Source organism: Heterodontus francisci, unplaced genomic scaffold, assembly GCF_036365525.1.
Source record: "Heterodontus francisci isolate sHetFra1 unplaced genomic scaffold, sHetFra1.hap1 HAP1_SCAFFOLD_97, whole genome shotgun sequence".
NCBI classification, from domain to species: domain Eukaryota; kingdom Metazoa; phylum Chordata; class Chondrichthyes; order Heterodontiformes; family Heterodontidae; genus Heterodontus; species Heterodontus francisci.
This window is the reverse complement of record NW_027140606.1, coordinates 2,613,011-2,630,990: the sequence shown is the minus strand read 5'-3', so window position 1 is coordinate 2,630,990 and position 17,980 is coordinate 2,613,011. Positions and strand designations below refer to the sequence as shown.

At 48.2% G+C, this 17,980-nt stretch overlaps 1 non-coding gene across 1 annotated transcript; it reads right to left on the bottom strand.

The window, feature by feature from the left end:
• Positions 1–455: 455 nt before the first annotated feature.
• trnar-ucg (transfer RNA arginine (anticodon UCG)) lies at positions 456–544 on the bottom strand. Its single transcript is given in 2 exon segments — positions 456–491; positions 508–544. It is a non-coding gene; the product is annotated as a tRNA-Arg (tRNA).
• Between the last annotated feature and the right edge of the window lie 17,436 nt (positions 545–17,980).

The following is a 17,980-nucleotide window of genomic DNA, read 5'->3' as shown; positions in this document are numbered from 1 at the left end:
AATCTCTGAATTGAGCCTTTCCACCGCACCAGGGTTATGGGGAGAGTTTTCATCGTTTCTTTTCCAAACGTACAGACGATGTTATAAAGTTGCTGATTTATCCAGATGGCGGATTCTCCCCTCACAGTGAAAAGTAACATCACACCTTCACATCTGCCCATTGTTTTATAATTGAATAATTAGTCAAATGGAATTATTTGTGATGTTACTTCCCCCGAGACGGTGTTTCCTGCAGTGAAACTGATCAGTTTCAGCTCAGTCATTCAGAGACCTGGAATTCCTGCAGTTTGAGCCCGCCGTAACCCCAGCCCACCTCTGATTGGTCACCCTCTTCTCATAAAGTCAGTGACAACACATGAGGAGGCCATTCGCCCCATTAAGTCTGTGTCGGGCTTCCAATCTGTTCAGTCCCCGACTCGATCCCCAAAGCCCTGCATAATCCCTTTGGGTCAAAATGACCGTGGCGGGACTCGAACCTGCAATCTTCTGATAACATCATAGAATATACCGAAGTCAGACGCCTTATCCATTAGGCCACACAGCCAATAACTCACATGCATGATTCAATCAGAGAACCTCGAAGCACAAAATACAAAAAATCATTGGTTGAACCTGTCAACCTGGCACAATATTTGAATTTGTGAAAGCCGCCAATTTCACTATGGAAAAGAAGTGATCGACTGGAAAAGTACATAAAAATCTATTTTCCCGTAGCGGTTTAAATAAACTTTTGAAACACAATTTTGCTTTTACCGACTCAAATTGCTGGTGCTATTTTATGAACAGCTTTATTTTGCCAATTTTTGTCAACTTCTCATCCGTAACTGACAGTAAAAGACTCCGTTCAGCAATCTTTCACACGACAAATAACTCAAACTCGGTGTGGAAGTAATAAATTACAGACTATTGGTAATTCCCCTTCACACAGGCTTCAGGGGGACAGTGAGAAGCCACTGAAATAGTTGCTTCATCCTTTTAAAAGGTTCCCATTCTGTCCTGTTATTGACGTGTTGGAATCAGATTTGTATTTAACAAGTTATTTCTGTGAAAATAAAAGGCTTTTGATTGAGAAGACGGGACCTTCTCACCAGCAGCCGGGTTACATTCCCCTCACATCCTTATTCAGTGAGCAGCTCTTTCCCTCTAGAAATAGACAGCAGCAGTTGGAAGTTCAGTAAAAGGATCGGTTAATTGAGACAAGTTTCTGACTGACAGGTGGTGCTGAATATTAATACAAGAAGGTCCTGGAATGGGAAACAAGTGTCCAGAGTGGGGTCTGAAATCAGGACAGGGAAATGGCCAGCACTGACACAGATCATTTCATTATTACATTGATATCTGACTGTCTATGAGGAGAAGCGAGTTAAACACATGATGGTGAAAGGAATGGAAGATAACACTGGTTGTTCCAGATGAAGAGGGATAGACAGAGGTGTGGGTACAGCAGACTTCAGACAGTAATCAGCCCTTTCAGATACTGTGGGTGGATCTGAAAAGAGCCTTTGGGTATTTGATAAAATCCTGGCAGATTGACTTGGTTTTGGTGCCCGGAGCGCTGGTTTTCTTGGGCAGCAACACGGCCTGGATATTCGGCAGCACCCTGCCCTCAGCGTCCTGGAATCAAAAGCAAGTGTCCAGAGTGGGACCTGAAATCAGGATAGGGAAAAAATCTCTTTGTTTAAAAACCCTCAAATAGCTACCTTGTAATTCGTCAGGTTACTAATGTTTTAGTTAGTGTAATTTATGAATAATTACTAATTAGAAAGTGCTGTTTGGACAGAGTGTAAAGCTGTGAGTTGATGTGTGAGGGACTTCACTGACTAGGGGAAGGAGGTGCTCTTTGGTCTCTCTTTTCTTTTCTGCCTTTTCAGCCTCCATGGTACAGGGGAAGAAGCTGATCGGTGAGTAACTGGTAAATTATTCTACTTATTACACTTATTACACGAGCAATAATGAGTTTGTAAAGCTAAGTAATGGCAGGGCAGCTCGAAAAGTAAAAGTTCGAAATTGGGGGAAGGCAAATTTTACAAAACTGAGAGGTGATTTGGTGGATGTGGACTGGATACAACGACTTGAAGGAAACCCAAAGATGTCTTATCAGTCCATTAAGAGCAAGAGGATAACTAAGGAAAGGGTATACAGGAGTCTGTGCTCTACGGGCTGTTCCCAGGGACGCACACCGAGACAAACATCAACTGCTGCTGGAGGGCTATCAATTCGGTGAAAGACGCCCTTTGGTCTGCCCGAAACTTGCTGGTCTTCCAGCGCAAAGAGTTGTCCACCGCCGAATGTTGCAGACTGGCACATTCCAAGGTCCAGGACTACGTGCTGAGGGACGCACTAAAGCTTGGGGCAGCCGCAGCAAAGGCTCAATGGGGAAAGACCACAGTGTAAGGTTCCCCCACCAAGCTGGACTGAGGGGCTGGATCCATGGGAAACCCCTCGAACTGTATCGTTAATATTCTGAATTGCTGTAAATGTAAAACTGTAATTGACATGACAATTGTGAAACGGAAGGGTTGGGAAGAAACTCATGACAGTATTGAAGGAAACTGATCTCCCTTGCAATGTTTGTATTTTTTGGTGCTGTTTGGAAACTGTTTGGCAATGTAATTTTTACAGATTTTTATGAATAAAGTATATTTTGGAAATAAAAAAAAAACTAAGGAAAGGGTATGGCCTATCAGAGATGTACAAGGGAACTTCTGTGTGGATCCAGAAGATGTGGGTGAGGTTATTAACGAGTTTTTTGTCTCTGCCTTCACAAAGGAGAGGGATGATGCAGACATTGTAGGAAAAGAAGAGGAGTGTGAAATATTAGATACGATAAGCATAATGAGAGTGGAAGTACTGGAGAGTCTGACATCCTTGAAAATGAATAAATCACCAGGGCCAGATGGTTTGCATCTGAGGTTGTTAAAGGAAGCCAGGGAGGAAATAGTGGATGCGCTGAGGATCATCTTCAAATCCTCACTGAATATGGGGGAGGTGCCGGAGGATTGGAGGTCTGCGAACGTTGTTTTCTTGGGCAGCAGCATGGCCTAGATATTAGGCAGCACACAGCCCTGAGTGATGGTCACCCCTCCCAGCAACTTGGTGAGCTCCTCGTCATTCTGGACAGCCAGCTGTAGGTGTCTGAGGATGTTGCGGGTCTTCCTGTTGTCCTGGGCCGCGTTACTGGCCAACTCGAGGATTTCAGCGGTCAGATACTCGAGCACAGCAGCCAGATAGACCGGGGCTCCGGCACCCACACGCTCAGCATAGTTGCCCTTTCTCAGGAGCCTGTGAACACGGCCCACCAGGAACTGCAGTCCAGCCCGGGAGGAGCGAGACTTGGCCTTGGACCGAGCTTTCCCGCTGGTCTTTCCTCTTCCAGACTTTTCCAAAAATATACTTGAGGACATTCCGTGCTGACCACTGCCTGATGGATTGGTGGTCAAAGGTGTTTTTCCACACAAACATTTCCGCGAAGGCACGGTCCAACTGGATGGAGCGTTCCGTGGCAATGTGACCAGATCCATCCTTTGCAACACCGGGGTCAGATAGAACCTCAGCACGTAGTGACACTTGGTGTTTGCATACTGGGGCTCTACGCACAGCTTGATGCAGCCACATACTAAGGTGGCCATCAGGTTGAGGGCGACGTTGAGTACATTTTTTCGCCTTTATCCAGAGGTTTGAACATGGTGTCCCTCCGGACCCTGTCCATTTTGCGTCTTCAGATAAAGCGGGAAATGGCTCGGGTGACCGCCACAGCGCAGGAGTGGGGTATTGGCCAGACCTGCGTCACATACAGCAACTACGTGAGCACCTTGCACCTGATGACCAGGTTCTTACCCATAATAGAGAGAGAACGCTGCTCCCATTTGCTCAGTTTATGTTGTACCCTGGCTACTCGCTCCTCCCAGGTTTTGGTGCACGTCCCTGCCTTTACAAACCATATCCCCAGCACCTTCAGGTAGTCTGACCTGACAGTGAAGGGGACAAAGGATCGGTCAGCCCAGTTCCCAAGGAACATGGCCTCGCTCTTGCCATGGTTAACATTGGTTCCCGAATCCAGTTCGAACTGGTCGCAGATGCTCATCAGTCTGCGAATGGACAGCGGATCTTATCAGAATGCAGCAACATCATCTATGTACAGGGAGGCTTTGACCTGAGTGCCTCCACTGCCTGGGATTGTCACCCCTCTTATGTTCGCATCCTTCCTAATAGACTCAGCAAAGAGTTCGATACAGCAAACACACAAGGGAGGGGAAAGAGGACAGCCCTGTCTGACTCCAGATTTGATTGGAAACTTTCTGATTACCACCCAATTTTTTGGACTGTGCTACTGATGTTTGTGGAGAGCAGTTTGATCCAAATGCAGATTCCCTCCCCAAACCCCATTTTGGAAAGAACGTCCATCATGTGTGTGTGCGATATCCTGTCAAAAGCCTTCTCCTGGTCCAGGCTGATGAGGCAGGTGTCCACCCTCCTGTCCCGTACGTAGCCGATCGTATCCCTGAGTAGCACGACACTATCAGAGATCTTCCTGCTGGGTACAGTACAGGTCTGGCCAGGGTGAATCACCAACTGCAGAGCAGACTTGACTTGACTGGCGATGACTTTGGACAGAATCTTGTAGTCTACATTAAGCAGTGAGATGGGCCGAAAATTTCTGATTTCTGCCCTCTCCCCCTTCTGCTTGCAGATGAGGGTGATGATGCCTTTCCTCGTGGATTCTGACATGCTGCCGGCCAGGAGCATACTCTCGTACAGTTCCAGCAGGTCTGGGCTGACCCAGCACCACAGGGCCGAATACAACTCAACTGGTAAGCCGTCGCTTCCGGGAGTTTTCTTCGTCTCAAAAGACTTGATGGCCTTTGTCAGCTTGTCCAGAGTTAGCGGTTTGTCCAGATTCTCCTGCATGCTGTCATCTCAGACCTCTGTGATCGATGACAGGAAGGACTGGGAGGACGTGCTGTCCATAGACTTCACGTCTTACAGCCCAGCATTCAAGGATTTGCGAATCCTTAGTATGTCGGACTGCGAAGTTGTGACCGAGCCATCCTCTTCCTTCAGGCTGCTGATCACAGAGCTCTCTCTGTGTACCTTTTGGAAGAAGAAACGTGAGCACTTCTCATCCTGCTCAATGGAGCGGACTCTGGACCGGAAGATGATCTTGGAGGCCTCCGTGGCAAAGAGCGAGGCCTGCTGGCTCTTCACCTCTTGGAGCACCTCCTTGACCTCGACCCCCATCGACTGCAGCCAGAGCAGATTTTGCATTCTTTTCTGGAGTTGGGACATTTCCCTTTGTCTCTCTCATACCCTCTGAATACCTTTGGAGATAAAGAACGTCTTGATATTCACCTTGATCACTTCCCACCAGTTCACCGGATACTCAAAGAGGGTCTCACTGTTCTCCAACTTTTTCAATCTCTTTTGAGTTCCTCAATGTTCTCTGGGTTAGCAGTGTAGCATTCAGCTTCCATGTCTCCCTGCCAACCCGCTGGTCATCCTGTCAGTGACAGTCAGCCAGTAAGAGGCAGTGGTCGGAGAAGAACACCGGCTTGACGTCGGTGGATCTGACCGTGAAAGCAGGGGACACATACAGGAAGTCAATCCTGGAACGGGCAGACCCGTCCGATCTTGACCAGGTGTATCTACGCTGCGCTCCGTCTGCAGGTTTGCTGAAGACATTGTGCAGTTTGGCATTTTTTAAGAATCTGTGCGGAGCGTCCAGTTTTCTGTCGTTACTGCCAGATTGTCCAGCTGCATCAATGATGCAGTTGAAGTCACCTCCAAGAATGACCGGCCTGGATGTCACCAGCAGCAGTGTGAGTTGCTGGAGGATGGTCAGCCGCTCATTGTATTCGACCGGGGCATATACGTTGCTTAACTGGAGCGGAGCATTGTTGTACATTACATCTGCTACGAGAAGGCGACCGCCCACCAGCATCTTAACTTCAGAGATGGTTAAATTGCCTTCCCGCAGCAGAATACCCAGGCCGGAGGAACAAGAATCATTTCCCCTGGACCAGATCGATGTCCCATGGGATCACCATCGTGACCATTGCCTGTAAGTGCTGCGGTGCAGGATTCCACACTCCTGACAAAACAGTACGCCGGCTTTGACCTTTGCGAAGTCATCCAAGGTTGAAACACATCACGTGGTGGATTTAACACAATGCATGTTAATCGAAGCAATCTTTATATCCACTATAAAGTTGGGTGTTGCTCACCACACCAGGTGTCCTTGCTAGTCCCAGTCCTTGAGTATGTTCCTGCATACCCATAGTGTACGCAAGCTGTTTCACATTGTTTGAGCCCAGAAACCCCTCATGGTTATTCATGAGGGTTTTGTTCCACTGGGGTGGCATCGGTGGGTGGGGGGGCGGGTCTTGTAGGCAGCAAGGCTTGGGTTGTCCTCTGCTGTTGGTGTCTTTCCCCTCGGTCCCTCCTCAAAGACATCACTGTTCCTGACTTCCGGAGCTGGAGCTGGAGTGCGCAGGACACTTCGCTGCTCTCGGTCTCCCGGAGCTGGGGTGCACTGAGCATCTCCTTGGGTTCCATGCTTTTGGTTTGGGGTGCGCTGGGCGTGTCACAGCTTCCAGTGCCCCGGAGCTGGGGGGCTTTATCTTCCAGCTCCTTTGAGTTCTGCTGCTTCTTTTGGAGGTGCCATCATTCCGGCCCTTCCTCGTCCAGTGAGGAGGAGCTGCTGTAGTCTGTCTCAGACGGTAGCCTCCTCTTGCCACTGGTTTGGTTGGTGACCTGTTCTTTTTTTGGAGGTTTTTTCTTTGTGGTCTTCCTTTGTACCACCTGCCACTGACCTGTTTGTCCATCTGCTGCCTCCTCCTCCATTAATTCTGTCTGTAGAGGAGGAGTTTCCAGGCACGGAGTATGTGATGGGTCTCCGGTTGCAGCTGCTTCCCCTTTCTTCTCTTTCTCAGATAGACTTTCATCGCTGTGGGGAGGATTGCTTGTTTCCCTCCCAGCACCAGACGTGTTCACCGTTCCTTAACCCGGTCTTTCCTTGGTCCTTGCTGCCTGTGCATAACTGAGGCAGCGTTTGGGGCAGGTTTTGTAGAGGTGGCCTGCCCCACCTCACAGGTTGCAGTACTTACAATGATTACAGTCCTTGGTCTGATGGCCTTCCTTCTTGCAGTTCTTGCAGACGACTGTGCTGCAGTTAGCTGCCACGTGACCAGATTTGCCGCAGGTACGACAAACTCTGGGCTTCTCCGCGTAGACCATGAAGCCTCGACTTCCCCCGAAAGTGAAGCTGGAGGGAGGATGGATGATGGCTCCGTTGGCATTGACATTCAAGGTCACCTTGACCTGACGCTTGCTGGTCCAAATCCAAATGGGTCCTTGACATCAGTGCTGCCGCCGGCCACCTCGACGTACCTGGTGAGGAAGGTGAGAACATCCACGACAGGAACATGGAGGTTGTAGAGGTGGATTCTCACCACCCGGTCACGTTGCGATGGCAGTGTGAAGAGCGGCTCCACAGTGAGGATCGACAACGGCGCCTGGTTTCCCTTCTCCTTAAACACCTTCAGGAACTTGATGCATCCGCCACGTTCTTGAACATCACGTCAAAATATCCACAGCTGGGGAAGTCCTGCAGGCAGAAGATGTTTACAGCTTGGAATCCACAGCAATCAATAAGGATTTTCTTAATGAAGAAGGTACTATCAACCGGTGCATCTCCATCATTATCCTTCACTCCCACCCGAACGGTGTTACACACTCCCTGCCCTGAAGTTGCAGAACTGGTTACAGCCATTTTACTCAAAAACCTACCTGAGACAGGATCATGGTCTCTCCCCTGCTCCTCTTCCAGACATTTCCACAATCTCACAAATACTTTCACAAAGAGTAAGGAATTCCTCCCGCACTTCCCTGCTTTTCCTTCTGGAGGAATGCAGTCCGGCTAATTCTGATTGGTTACTGTCTGCTGAATCTCATTGGCTGGTTCATGTCACCAATCAGGTAGCTGCTATTTTGCCGATCATCAAAGGGCAATGAGAAAATAGGGCGGAGATTGGCAGCGGCAAATTGTCAGAGCTGAAACCCATTCACAAATTTGAAAAGCCCGCAAAAATATTTGTGAAACAAGGAACAGCTGAAATATAATAAATAATATCGTCTAAAGAGTAAAATGTATTTCACTCTCTCCTCATATTGTGTTTCTCCTCATTGTCCGTCACAGATACCAGACTTACTTTCCTTCCGGGAGCGGAGCAGAGAGGAGTGGACCTGTGGGGAGAACGCCGAGAGCAGAACCAATAAATTGAGCCCAAGGATCGCGGCCCAGTCACTCACCTTCCGGGAGAGGTCTGGACCTGTGGGGAGAACACCGACAGTGGAGCCGATACATTGAGCCTGAGGATCGCGGCCCAGTCATTCACCTTCCGGGAGAAGAGCGGACCTGTGGGGAGAACATCGAGAGTGGAGCCGATAAATTGAGCCTGAGGATCGCGGCCTAGTCACTCACCTTCCGGGAGAGGAGCGGAGAGCAGTCCAGGCAAGCCGGAGTTTGAAATCAAAGTGAGCAGTGATGTCACAGGAAGGCGGCAAGATGATTGGTTGGTGAGTATCTGCTGTTAGGGAGTTACTCTAAATAGCTGGGTAAGTAACTAAAAGTAAAGGGAAAGGTCTACAGTTTTTTCAATAAAGGAGGTCGTGTTTTTTGGGGGAGAATCAAGGTCCCACGTGAAAATAATTTAATTTTTGGGTAATTTAAGGGGATAAATTAAGGGTAAGTCATGGCAGGGCAGCTCAGCAATGTGGAGTGATCCTCCTGTGCAATGTGGGAAGTCAGGGACACTTCCAGTGACCAGTGCGAACACGTGTGCAGGAAGTATCTCCAGCTGCAGCTACTCGAAATCCACGTTTCGGATCTGGAGCGGGTGCTGGAGATACTGTGGAGCATCCGCGAGGCTGAGATCATCGTGGATAGCACGTATAGGGAGGTGGTCACACCGCAGGTAAAGACTGCTCTGGTAGAAAGGGAATGGGTGACCACCAGGCAGAGTAGAAGAACTAGGCAGGTAGTGAAGGAGTCCCCTGGATCCATCTCGCTTTCTAACAGATTTTCCACTTTGAATACTGTTGGGGGAAATAGCTTCTCAGGGGAATGCAGCAAGAACCAAGTCTGTGGCACCACAGGTGGATCAGCTGCACAAGAGGGGAGGAAAAGGAGTAGAAGAGCTATAGTGATAGGGGATTCTATCGTAAGAGGTACAGATGGGCATTTCTGTGGCTGCAAACGTGACTCCAGGATGGTATGTTGCCTCCCTGGTGCTAGGGTCAAGGATGTCACAGAGTGGCTGCAGGACAAGGGGGAGGGTGAACAGTCAGAGGTCATGGTACACATTGGCACCAATGACATAGGTAGAAAGAGGGATGAGGTCCTGCAACCAGAATTTAGGGAGCTAGATAGCAGATTAAAAAGCAGGACCTCAAAGGTTGTAATCTCTGGATTACTCCCAATGCCACATGCTAATGAGTATAGGAGTAAGAGGGGAGAGCAGATGAATGCTTGGCTTAGGATATGGTGCAGGAGGGAGGGCCTTAGTTTCCTCGACCACTGGGTCTGTTTCTGGCAAAGGTGGGACCTACCTGTCCAAGTTGGACGGGTTGCACCTGAACTGGAACGGGACCAACATACTTGCTGAGAGGTTTGCCAGTGCTGTTTTGGGGGGGAGGGGGGGTTTAAATTAATTTGGCAGGGGGGTCGGATACAGAGTGGAGGTACAGTAGGGGGTTAAACACAGTCAAATTTAAAAGAGAAACTGAGTCAGTCTGGAAGGCAGAGCAAATATAGACCTGTTCTGGCACAAGTGAAAAATGCAAGGCTGGATTGCATCTATTTTAATGCAAGGAGTCTTACTAATAAGGCAGATGAATTGAGGGCGATGATTAGCACATGGGATTATGATCTTATTCCTATCACAGAGACATGGTTGAGGGAGGGGCTGGACTGGCAGCTCAGTATTCCAGGGTACAGAATCTACAGGCAAGACAGGTGAGGGAGTAAAAGAGGAGGTGGCATTGCACTGTTGATCAAGGAGTCAATTACTGCAGTAAGGAAGGATGATATCTTAGAAATTCCTCAAATCAGGCCATATGGGAAGAACTTAAAAACAAAAAGGGGACAATCACTTGGCTGGGAGTGTACTACAGGCCTCTAAACAGACAGGAAGGGATAGAGGAGAAAATATGTAGGCAAATCTCAGAGAGGCGTAAGAATCTTCTTTGGCCTCCTTGTCTCGAGAGACAATGGGTAAGCACCTGGAGGTGGTCAGTGGTTTGTGAAGCAGCGCCTGGAGTGGCTATAAAGGCCAATTCTAGAGTGATAGACTCTTCCACAGGTGCTGCAGATAAAATTGGTTGTCAGGGCTGTTACACAGTTGGCTCTCCCCTTGCGCTTCTGTCTTTTTTCCTGCCAACTGCGAAGTCTCTTCGACTCGCCACATTTTAGCCCCACCTTTATGGCTGCCCGCCAGCTTTGGCGATCACTGGCAACTGACTCCCACGACTTGTGATCAATGTCGCAGGACTTCATATCGCGTTTGCAGACATCTTTTAAGCGGAGACATGGACGGCTGGTGGGTCTGATACCAGTGATGAGCTCGCTGTACAATGTGTCCTTGGGGATCCTGCCATCTTCCATGTGGCTCACATGGCCAAGCCATCTCAAGTGCCACTGGCTCACTAGGGTGTATATGCTGGGGATGTGTTGGAGATACGGTCCTGCCACCTGATGCCAAGGATTCTCCGGAGGCTGCGAAGATGGAATGAATTGAGACGTCGCTCTTGGCTGACATACGTTGTCCAGGCCTCGCAGCCGTAGAGCAAGGTACTGAGGACACAGGCTTGATACATTCGGACTTTTGTGTTCCGTGTCAGTGCGCCATTTTCCCACACTCTCTTGGCCAGTCTGGACATAGCAGTGGAAGCCTTTCCCATGCACTTGTTGATTTCTGCATCGAGAGACAGGTTACTGGTGATCGTTGAGCCTAGGTAGGTGAACTCTTGAACCACTTCCAGAGCGTGGTCGCCGATATTGATGGATGGAGCATTTCTGACGTCCTGTCCCATGATGTTCTTTTTCTTGAGGCTGATGGTTAGACCATATTCGTTGCAGGCAGCCGCAAACCTGTCGATGAGACTCTGCAGCCACTCTTCAGTGTGAGATATTAATGCAGCATCGTCAGCAAAGAGGAGTTCCCTGATGAGGACTTTCCGTACTTTGGTCTTCGCTCTTGGACGGGCAACCTGCCACCTGATCTTGTGTGGAGGAAAATTCCTTCTTCTGAAGGGTTGAACGTATGTGAGAGCAGCAGGGAGAAGAAGATCCCAAACAATGTAGGTGCGAGAACACAGCCCTGTTTCATGCCACTCAGGATAGGAAAGGGGTCTGATGAGGTGCCGTTATGCTAAATTGTGCCTTTCATATTGTCATGGAATGAGGTGATGATACTTAGTAGCTTTGGTGGACATCCAATCTTTTCTAGTAGTCTGAAGAGATCACGTCTGCTGACGAGGTCAAAGGCTTTGGTGAGATCTATGAAAGCAACGTTGAGGGGCATCTGTTGTTCACGGCATTTCTCCTGTAGCTGGTAAAGGGAGAACAGCATGTCAATGTTGGATCTCTCTGCTCGAAAGCTACACTGTGCCTCAGGGTAGACACGCTCAGCCAGCTTCTGGAGCCCGTTCAAAGCGACTCGAGTGAAGACTTTACCCACTATCCTGAACAGGGAGATTCCACGGTAATTGTTGCAGTCACCACGGTCACCCTTGTTCTTATAGATGGTGATGATATTGCCATCGCGCATGTCCTGTGGTACTGCTCCCTCGTCCCAGCACAGGCAAAGCAGTTCGTAGAGTGCTGGAAGTATAGCAGGCTTGGTACTCTTGATTATTTCAGGGTAATGCTGTGCTTCCCAGGTGCTTTTCTGCTGGCTAGAGAATGAATGGCATCACTGAGTTCCGATTTTGTTGGCTGTACGTACAGCTCATCCATGACTGGCAGAGACTGGGCTGCATTGAGGGCGGTCTCAGTGACAACATTTTCCCTGGAGTACAGTTCTAGGTAGTGCTCCACCCAGCAGTCCATTTACTTCCGTTGGTCAGTGATTGTGTCCCCTGATTTAGATTTGAGGGGCGCGATCTTCTTGATGTTTGGCCCAAAAGCTCTCTTAATGCCATCATACATTCCTCGGATGTTTCCGGTGTCAGAGGCCAGCTGAATATGACTGTATAGGTGTTGCCAGTAGTCATTTGCACAGTGCCTGGCTGTTCTTTGTGCAGCGCTTCTGGCTGCTTTAAGAGCTACGGATGTTAACTCACTGGGGGCTTTCTTGTAGTTCAACAGTGCAATGTGCTTAGCGGCTATGACAGGTTCCAGCTCTTCAAAGTGTGATTGAAACCAGTCTGCATTCTGCTTCACACGTTTGCCATAGGTGATCATAGCTGAGTCATAGATGGCAACTCTGATGTGGGCCCACTTGGTCTCTGCATCCCCTGTCGGAGTGTTTTGAAGGACTTTATCAAGTGAATTTAGAAACGTACGTAACAGCTGTGGATAAGAAATTCTGCTCGTGTTGATGCCCTTCCGCTGGGAGTGATGCAGCTTCTTTGGTTTGAGTCTAACCTTGCTGCATACCACACACTGCACACCACACACATCCTTGTCCACTCAACACAGTATTAGACTGGCAGGAAAGTAAGCTTGTCTGCAGCTTGCTGTGAAATGGCATGAGACTGCCATCTCTTGGTGTGAAATAGAACTGCAAGAGGGAAATTGATTGATAATAAAAAGCTCGGTGGGAATGTAAGCTGTGAGGGGGATACAAAGGGCCGGATTTTATTTGGTTCACTCCCCCCGAGATTCCGGCCCTGCTCCAATTCTGGTCTTTTGAGCATCGCTGATTTTTAGCGCTCCACCGCTGGCAGCTGTGCCATCAGCTGTCCAGGCCCGAAGCCTGAGATTTCCCTCCCTGAACTCTCCGCCTCTCGACCTCTCTTCCCTCCTTTAAAACACTCATGGAAGCCTACTTCTGTGACCATGCTTTTGGCCATCTGCTGTAATACGGTCTTGTGTGGCTTGGGGTCCAATTTTGCTTTCCGACACTCCTGTGAAGTGCCATGCGACGCTGTATTACGTTAAAGGTGCTCTATAAATTTACACACAAGTTGTTGTTGTTTTTGGTCTGGAATGTATTGCCTGAGAGAATGGTGAAAGGAGACTCATTCGTGAGGTTGAAAAGGGAATTTCGATAAATAGTTGAAAGGAAATGAAAGAGCTGCCACAGGCACGATGGGCCGCCCTGGTTGTGGATGTCGTCGTCATCCTTCCTTCTACGTGAGATGATGGACGTGCAGCAAATCCATTGATGATGGGATTGTTTCCCATGGTGCACTTTGTCCGATAGCTGAAGAGGTCAATCTGTGAGAGGCAGGTTCTTCCACAAGTGACACATATGAGGTGGGATTATCAGGTGTCGCTGTTTTCCATGTTGGCACCTGCTGTCAAGCTGCTATAGTCACTGATTGTCATGGTGACGCACACACCAGTCCAGGGGTAATATCACCATTTCCCTCTGTTGTTGGCCAGTGTCTCCCATGTGTGAAAATCGATGTTTCGGGCCTTCATGTCCTGCTTGCAGGCATCCTTGAAGTGAGGCTTTGGGCATCCAACTGGTCTTCTGTCTCCGGCGACCTCCGCATACAGAATACCCTTGGGAATGTGTCATCTTCCATCCTGCGAACGTGCCTGAGCCAGCAAAGTCACCTCTGCTTGACGAGTGTGAGCATACTCGGGAGATTTGCTTTTGAAAGCATTGTTACATTTGTGATGTTGTCCAGTGTTTATTTGCGCAGTGTCTCACTGTCTTTTGAACAACTGCCTTGGCTAATTTCAAGTCATATAATGTTCTGGCTGCTGGTTTCATGTTGTGCATCAGGTCGGTTCTGCTTTTTGCTTCAATAACAGATGTCATCTCTGCTGAGTAGGTGGGGAAGAGACAGTTGCCCACCTCCTTCTGGAATGTGTCTTTGCAAAGCAGGTGTGGAAAGAGATGCAGCGGTTTTTGTTGAGGTTCATCCCAAGCAGCTCTGTAACACAGGAGTCTGTGCTCGACGGGCTGTTCCCAGGGATGCACACCGAGATAAACATCAACTGCTGCTGGAGGACCATCAATTCGGTGAAAGACACTCTTTGGTCTGCCCTAAACTTGCTGGTCTTCCAGCGCAAAAAAGTTGTCCACGACCGAGTGTTGCAGACTGGCACATTCCAAGGTCCAGGACTACGTGCTGAGGGACACACTAAAGCTTGGGGTAGCCGCTGCAAAGGCTCAATGGGGAAAGACCATTGTGTAAGTTCCTCCCGCCATAGAGAACTAAGGAACTGGACCCATGGGAAACCCCTCAGGCTGTATACACCAAATATGGTTTTGCTGCAAAATGTACATGGCAGGTAAAATGGAATGGATGGGTTGTGAGGCAACTCACTCCTCTATGAAAGAAAACTGATTTCTTTCACACTTTTTGAAATGTCATAGAGTCATGGAGAGAAACAGCACTAAAACAGGCCCTTTGGCCCACCGAGTCTGTGCTGACCACCAACCACCCATTCACACTAATCCTACATTAATCCCATATTCCCTGCCACATCCCCACCTTCCCTCAATTCTGCAACCACCTACCTACACTCGGGGCAATGTACAATGGCCAATTTACCTATCAACCTGCAAGTCTTTGGCTGTGGGAGGAAACCAGAGCACCCGGCGGAAACCCACGAGGTCACAGGGAGAACTTGCAAACTCCGCACAGGCAGTACCCAGAACTGAACCCAGGTCGCTGGAGCTGTGAGGCTGCAGTGTTTTTTTCCAGATTTTTATGAATAAAGTATATTTTGGAAAAACAAAATTCTTAATGAAGTCGGTGCAGTCGATGGGTGCACCTCCTTCACTATCTTTCACCGCCACCCTAACGGTGTTACGCACCCCCTGGCCTGGATCTCTGGTGTTGGTTGCAGCCATTTTTACTTGACGTTTTCCTGGGACAAGTACTAAATCCTCAACTGACAGGGAAACCACCACCACGGTAGATCTCCAATCCCAAAGGGCGAAATGCCCTAAATACGGTGCTGACACCACCTCCCACCCCCAAAAAAACACAAAAACAGCACCTGCATTATCAAACGCCACTGATCACGGTCTCTCCCCTGCCAGCTAAGTCCAAGCATTGAGGTGGAGAAGTGCATACTTGGAGCTGCGAAGAAACGAGCACGAGTGTTTATAGCAAAAAATAATTGGGAGCTGAAACACTGTCCAGCAACAGCTAGTAAATTCTATTTTTGATTCATATAATCAGTGGTGAGCGCAAAAGCTGACCCCCAACTATCACAAATTCGGCAGTTGAGTATCCCACATTTGAAGACATCACAGGCATCAGCAAACCCACAGGACAATAGGTTAGCCTCATCCTGGGAGAACTTTTTTCTTTATTTCCAAAATATACTTTATTCATACAAATCTGTAAAAATTACATTCCCAAACAGTTTAAAACAGCATCAAGTCAAAAAATACAAACAGTGCAAATGTGATCAGTTTCCTTCTATACAATCATGAGTTGCCTCACAACTCTTCCATTTCATTGTCATTTTACATTTACAGCACACAGAATTTTCCCGATACAGTTCGAGGGATTTCCCATGGATCCAGCCCCTCAGTTCAGCTTGGTGGGGGGACCTTACACTGTGGCCTTTCCCCATTGAGCCTTTGCTGCGGCTGCCCCAAGCTTAAGTGCGCCCCTCAGCATGTAGTCCTGGACCTTGAAACGTGCCAGTCTGCAACATTCCGTCACAGACAACTCTTTGGACTGGAAGAGCAGCAAGTTTCTGGCAAACCAAAAGGCATCTCCCGCTGAATTGATAGTCCTCCAAGCAGTTGATATTTGTATCAGTGTGCATCCCTGGGAACAGTCTATAGAGCACAGACTCCTGTGTTACCAAGCTGCTTGGAATAAACCATGACAAAAACCACTGTATTGCTTTGAACTTTTTTTTTATTTCCAAAATATACTTTATTCATAAAAATCTGCAAAAATTACATTGCCAAACAGTTTCAAACAGCACCAAAAAATACAAACATTGCAAGGGAGATCAGTTTCCTTCTATACTCTCATGAGTTTCTTCACAACCCTTCCATTTCACTATTGTTATGCCAATTACAGTTTCACATTTACAGCAAAAGAAAATATCAACAAAACAGTTCGAGGAGTTTCCCATGGATCCAGCCCCTCAGTTCAGCTTGCTGGGAGGAAACTTACTTTTTTTTTTATTTCCAAAATATACTTTATTCATAAAAATCTGTAAAAATTACATTGCCAAACAGTTTCCAAACAGCACCAAAAAATACAAACATTGCAAGGGAGATCAGTTTCCTTCAATACTGTCATGAGTTTCTTCCCAACCCTTCCGTTTCACAATTATCATGTCAATTACAGTTTTACATTTACAGCAATTGAGAATATTAACGATACATTTCGAGGGGTGTCCCATGGATCCAGCCCCTCAGTTCAGCTTGGTGGGGGAACCTTACACTGTGGTCTTTACCCATTGAGCCTTTGCTGCGGCTGCCCCAAGCTTTAATGCGTCCCTCAGCACGTAGTCCTGGACCTTGGAATGTGCCAGTCTGCAACATTCGGTGGTGGACAACTCTTTGCGCTGGAAGACCAGCAGGTTTCGGGCAGACCAAAGGGCGTCTTTCACCGAATTGATAGTCCTCCAGCAGCAGTTGATGTTTGTCTCGGTGTGCGTCCCTGGGAACAGCCCAGAGAGCACAGACTCCTGTGTTACAGAGCTGCTTGGGATGAACCTTGACAAAAACCACTGCATTTCTTTCCACACCTGCTTTGCAAAGGCACATTCCAGGAGGAGGTGGGCGACCGTCTCTTCCCCACCACAGCCAACGCGGGGGCACTGTGCAGAAGGGGCGAGACTTCGGGTGTGCATGAAGGATCTGACGGGGAGGGCCCTTCTCACCACCAGCCAAGCTACGTCTTGGTGCTTGTTTGAAAGTTCTGGTGATGAGGCATTCCGCCAAATGACTTTGACGGTCTGCTCGGGGAACCATCCGACAGGATCCACCGTTTCCTTTTCCCGTAGGGCCTTGAGGACATTCCGTGCAGACCACTGCCTGATGGACCGGTGGTCAAAGGTGTGAATAAAGCATATTTTTAGGAATAAAAACCTGGGGATTCATATGCATAGTTCTTTGAAGGTGGCAGGACACATTGAGAAAGTAGTTAGCAAAGCATATGGGATCTTGGGCTTCATAAATAGAGGTACTGAGTACAAAAGTAGGGAAGTTATGCTGAACCTGTATCAATTTCCAGTTGGGCCACAACCAGAGAATTGCATCCAGTTCTCGTCAACACACTTTTGGAGGGATGTGAGTGTCCTTGAGAGGGTGGAGGAGATTTACCAGAATGGTTCCAGACATGAGGGATTTTAGCTGTAAGGTTGGTTTGGAGAAGCTGGGGTTGTTCTCCTTGCAGCAAAGGAGATTGAGGGGAGATTTGATAGACATGTACAAGATTATAATAAATATGACAGGTTTAGATAACTTACAGGGCGATGGGGATCGAGCGGGGGAATGGGACTGAATGGATTGATTTACATGGGCTTGATGGGCAAAATGACTTCCTGTACTGTAGTGACTCCATGACTCAATGACTCTCTCTCCTTCTCTCTCTCTCTCTCTCTGTCTATCGCTTTACCTCTCTCTGCCTCTCTCTCTCTATCTGTCTTTAGCTGGTCCTCTAACTTTCTATCGCATTCTCTCTCTCTCTTTTTTTCACACTCTCTCTCTCCATTACACACATATTTGTCAATCACATGTCAAAGAAGGAAGCGTAATGAAGGAATGTCTGTGCCCTTGAAAATGTTTCCAGCAGAATAGTTAAATGTTTAAAGTTTCTGTTG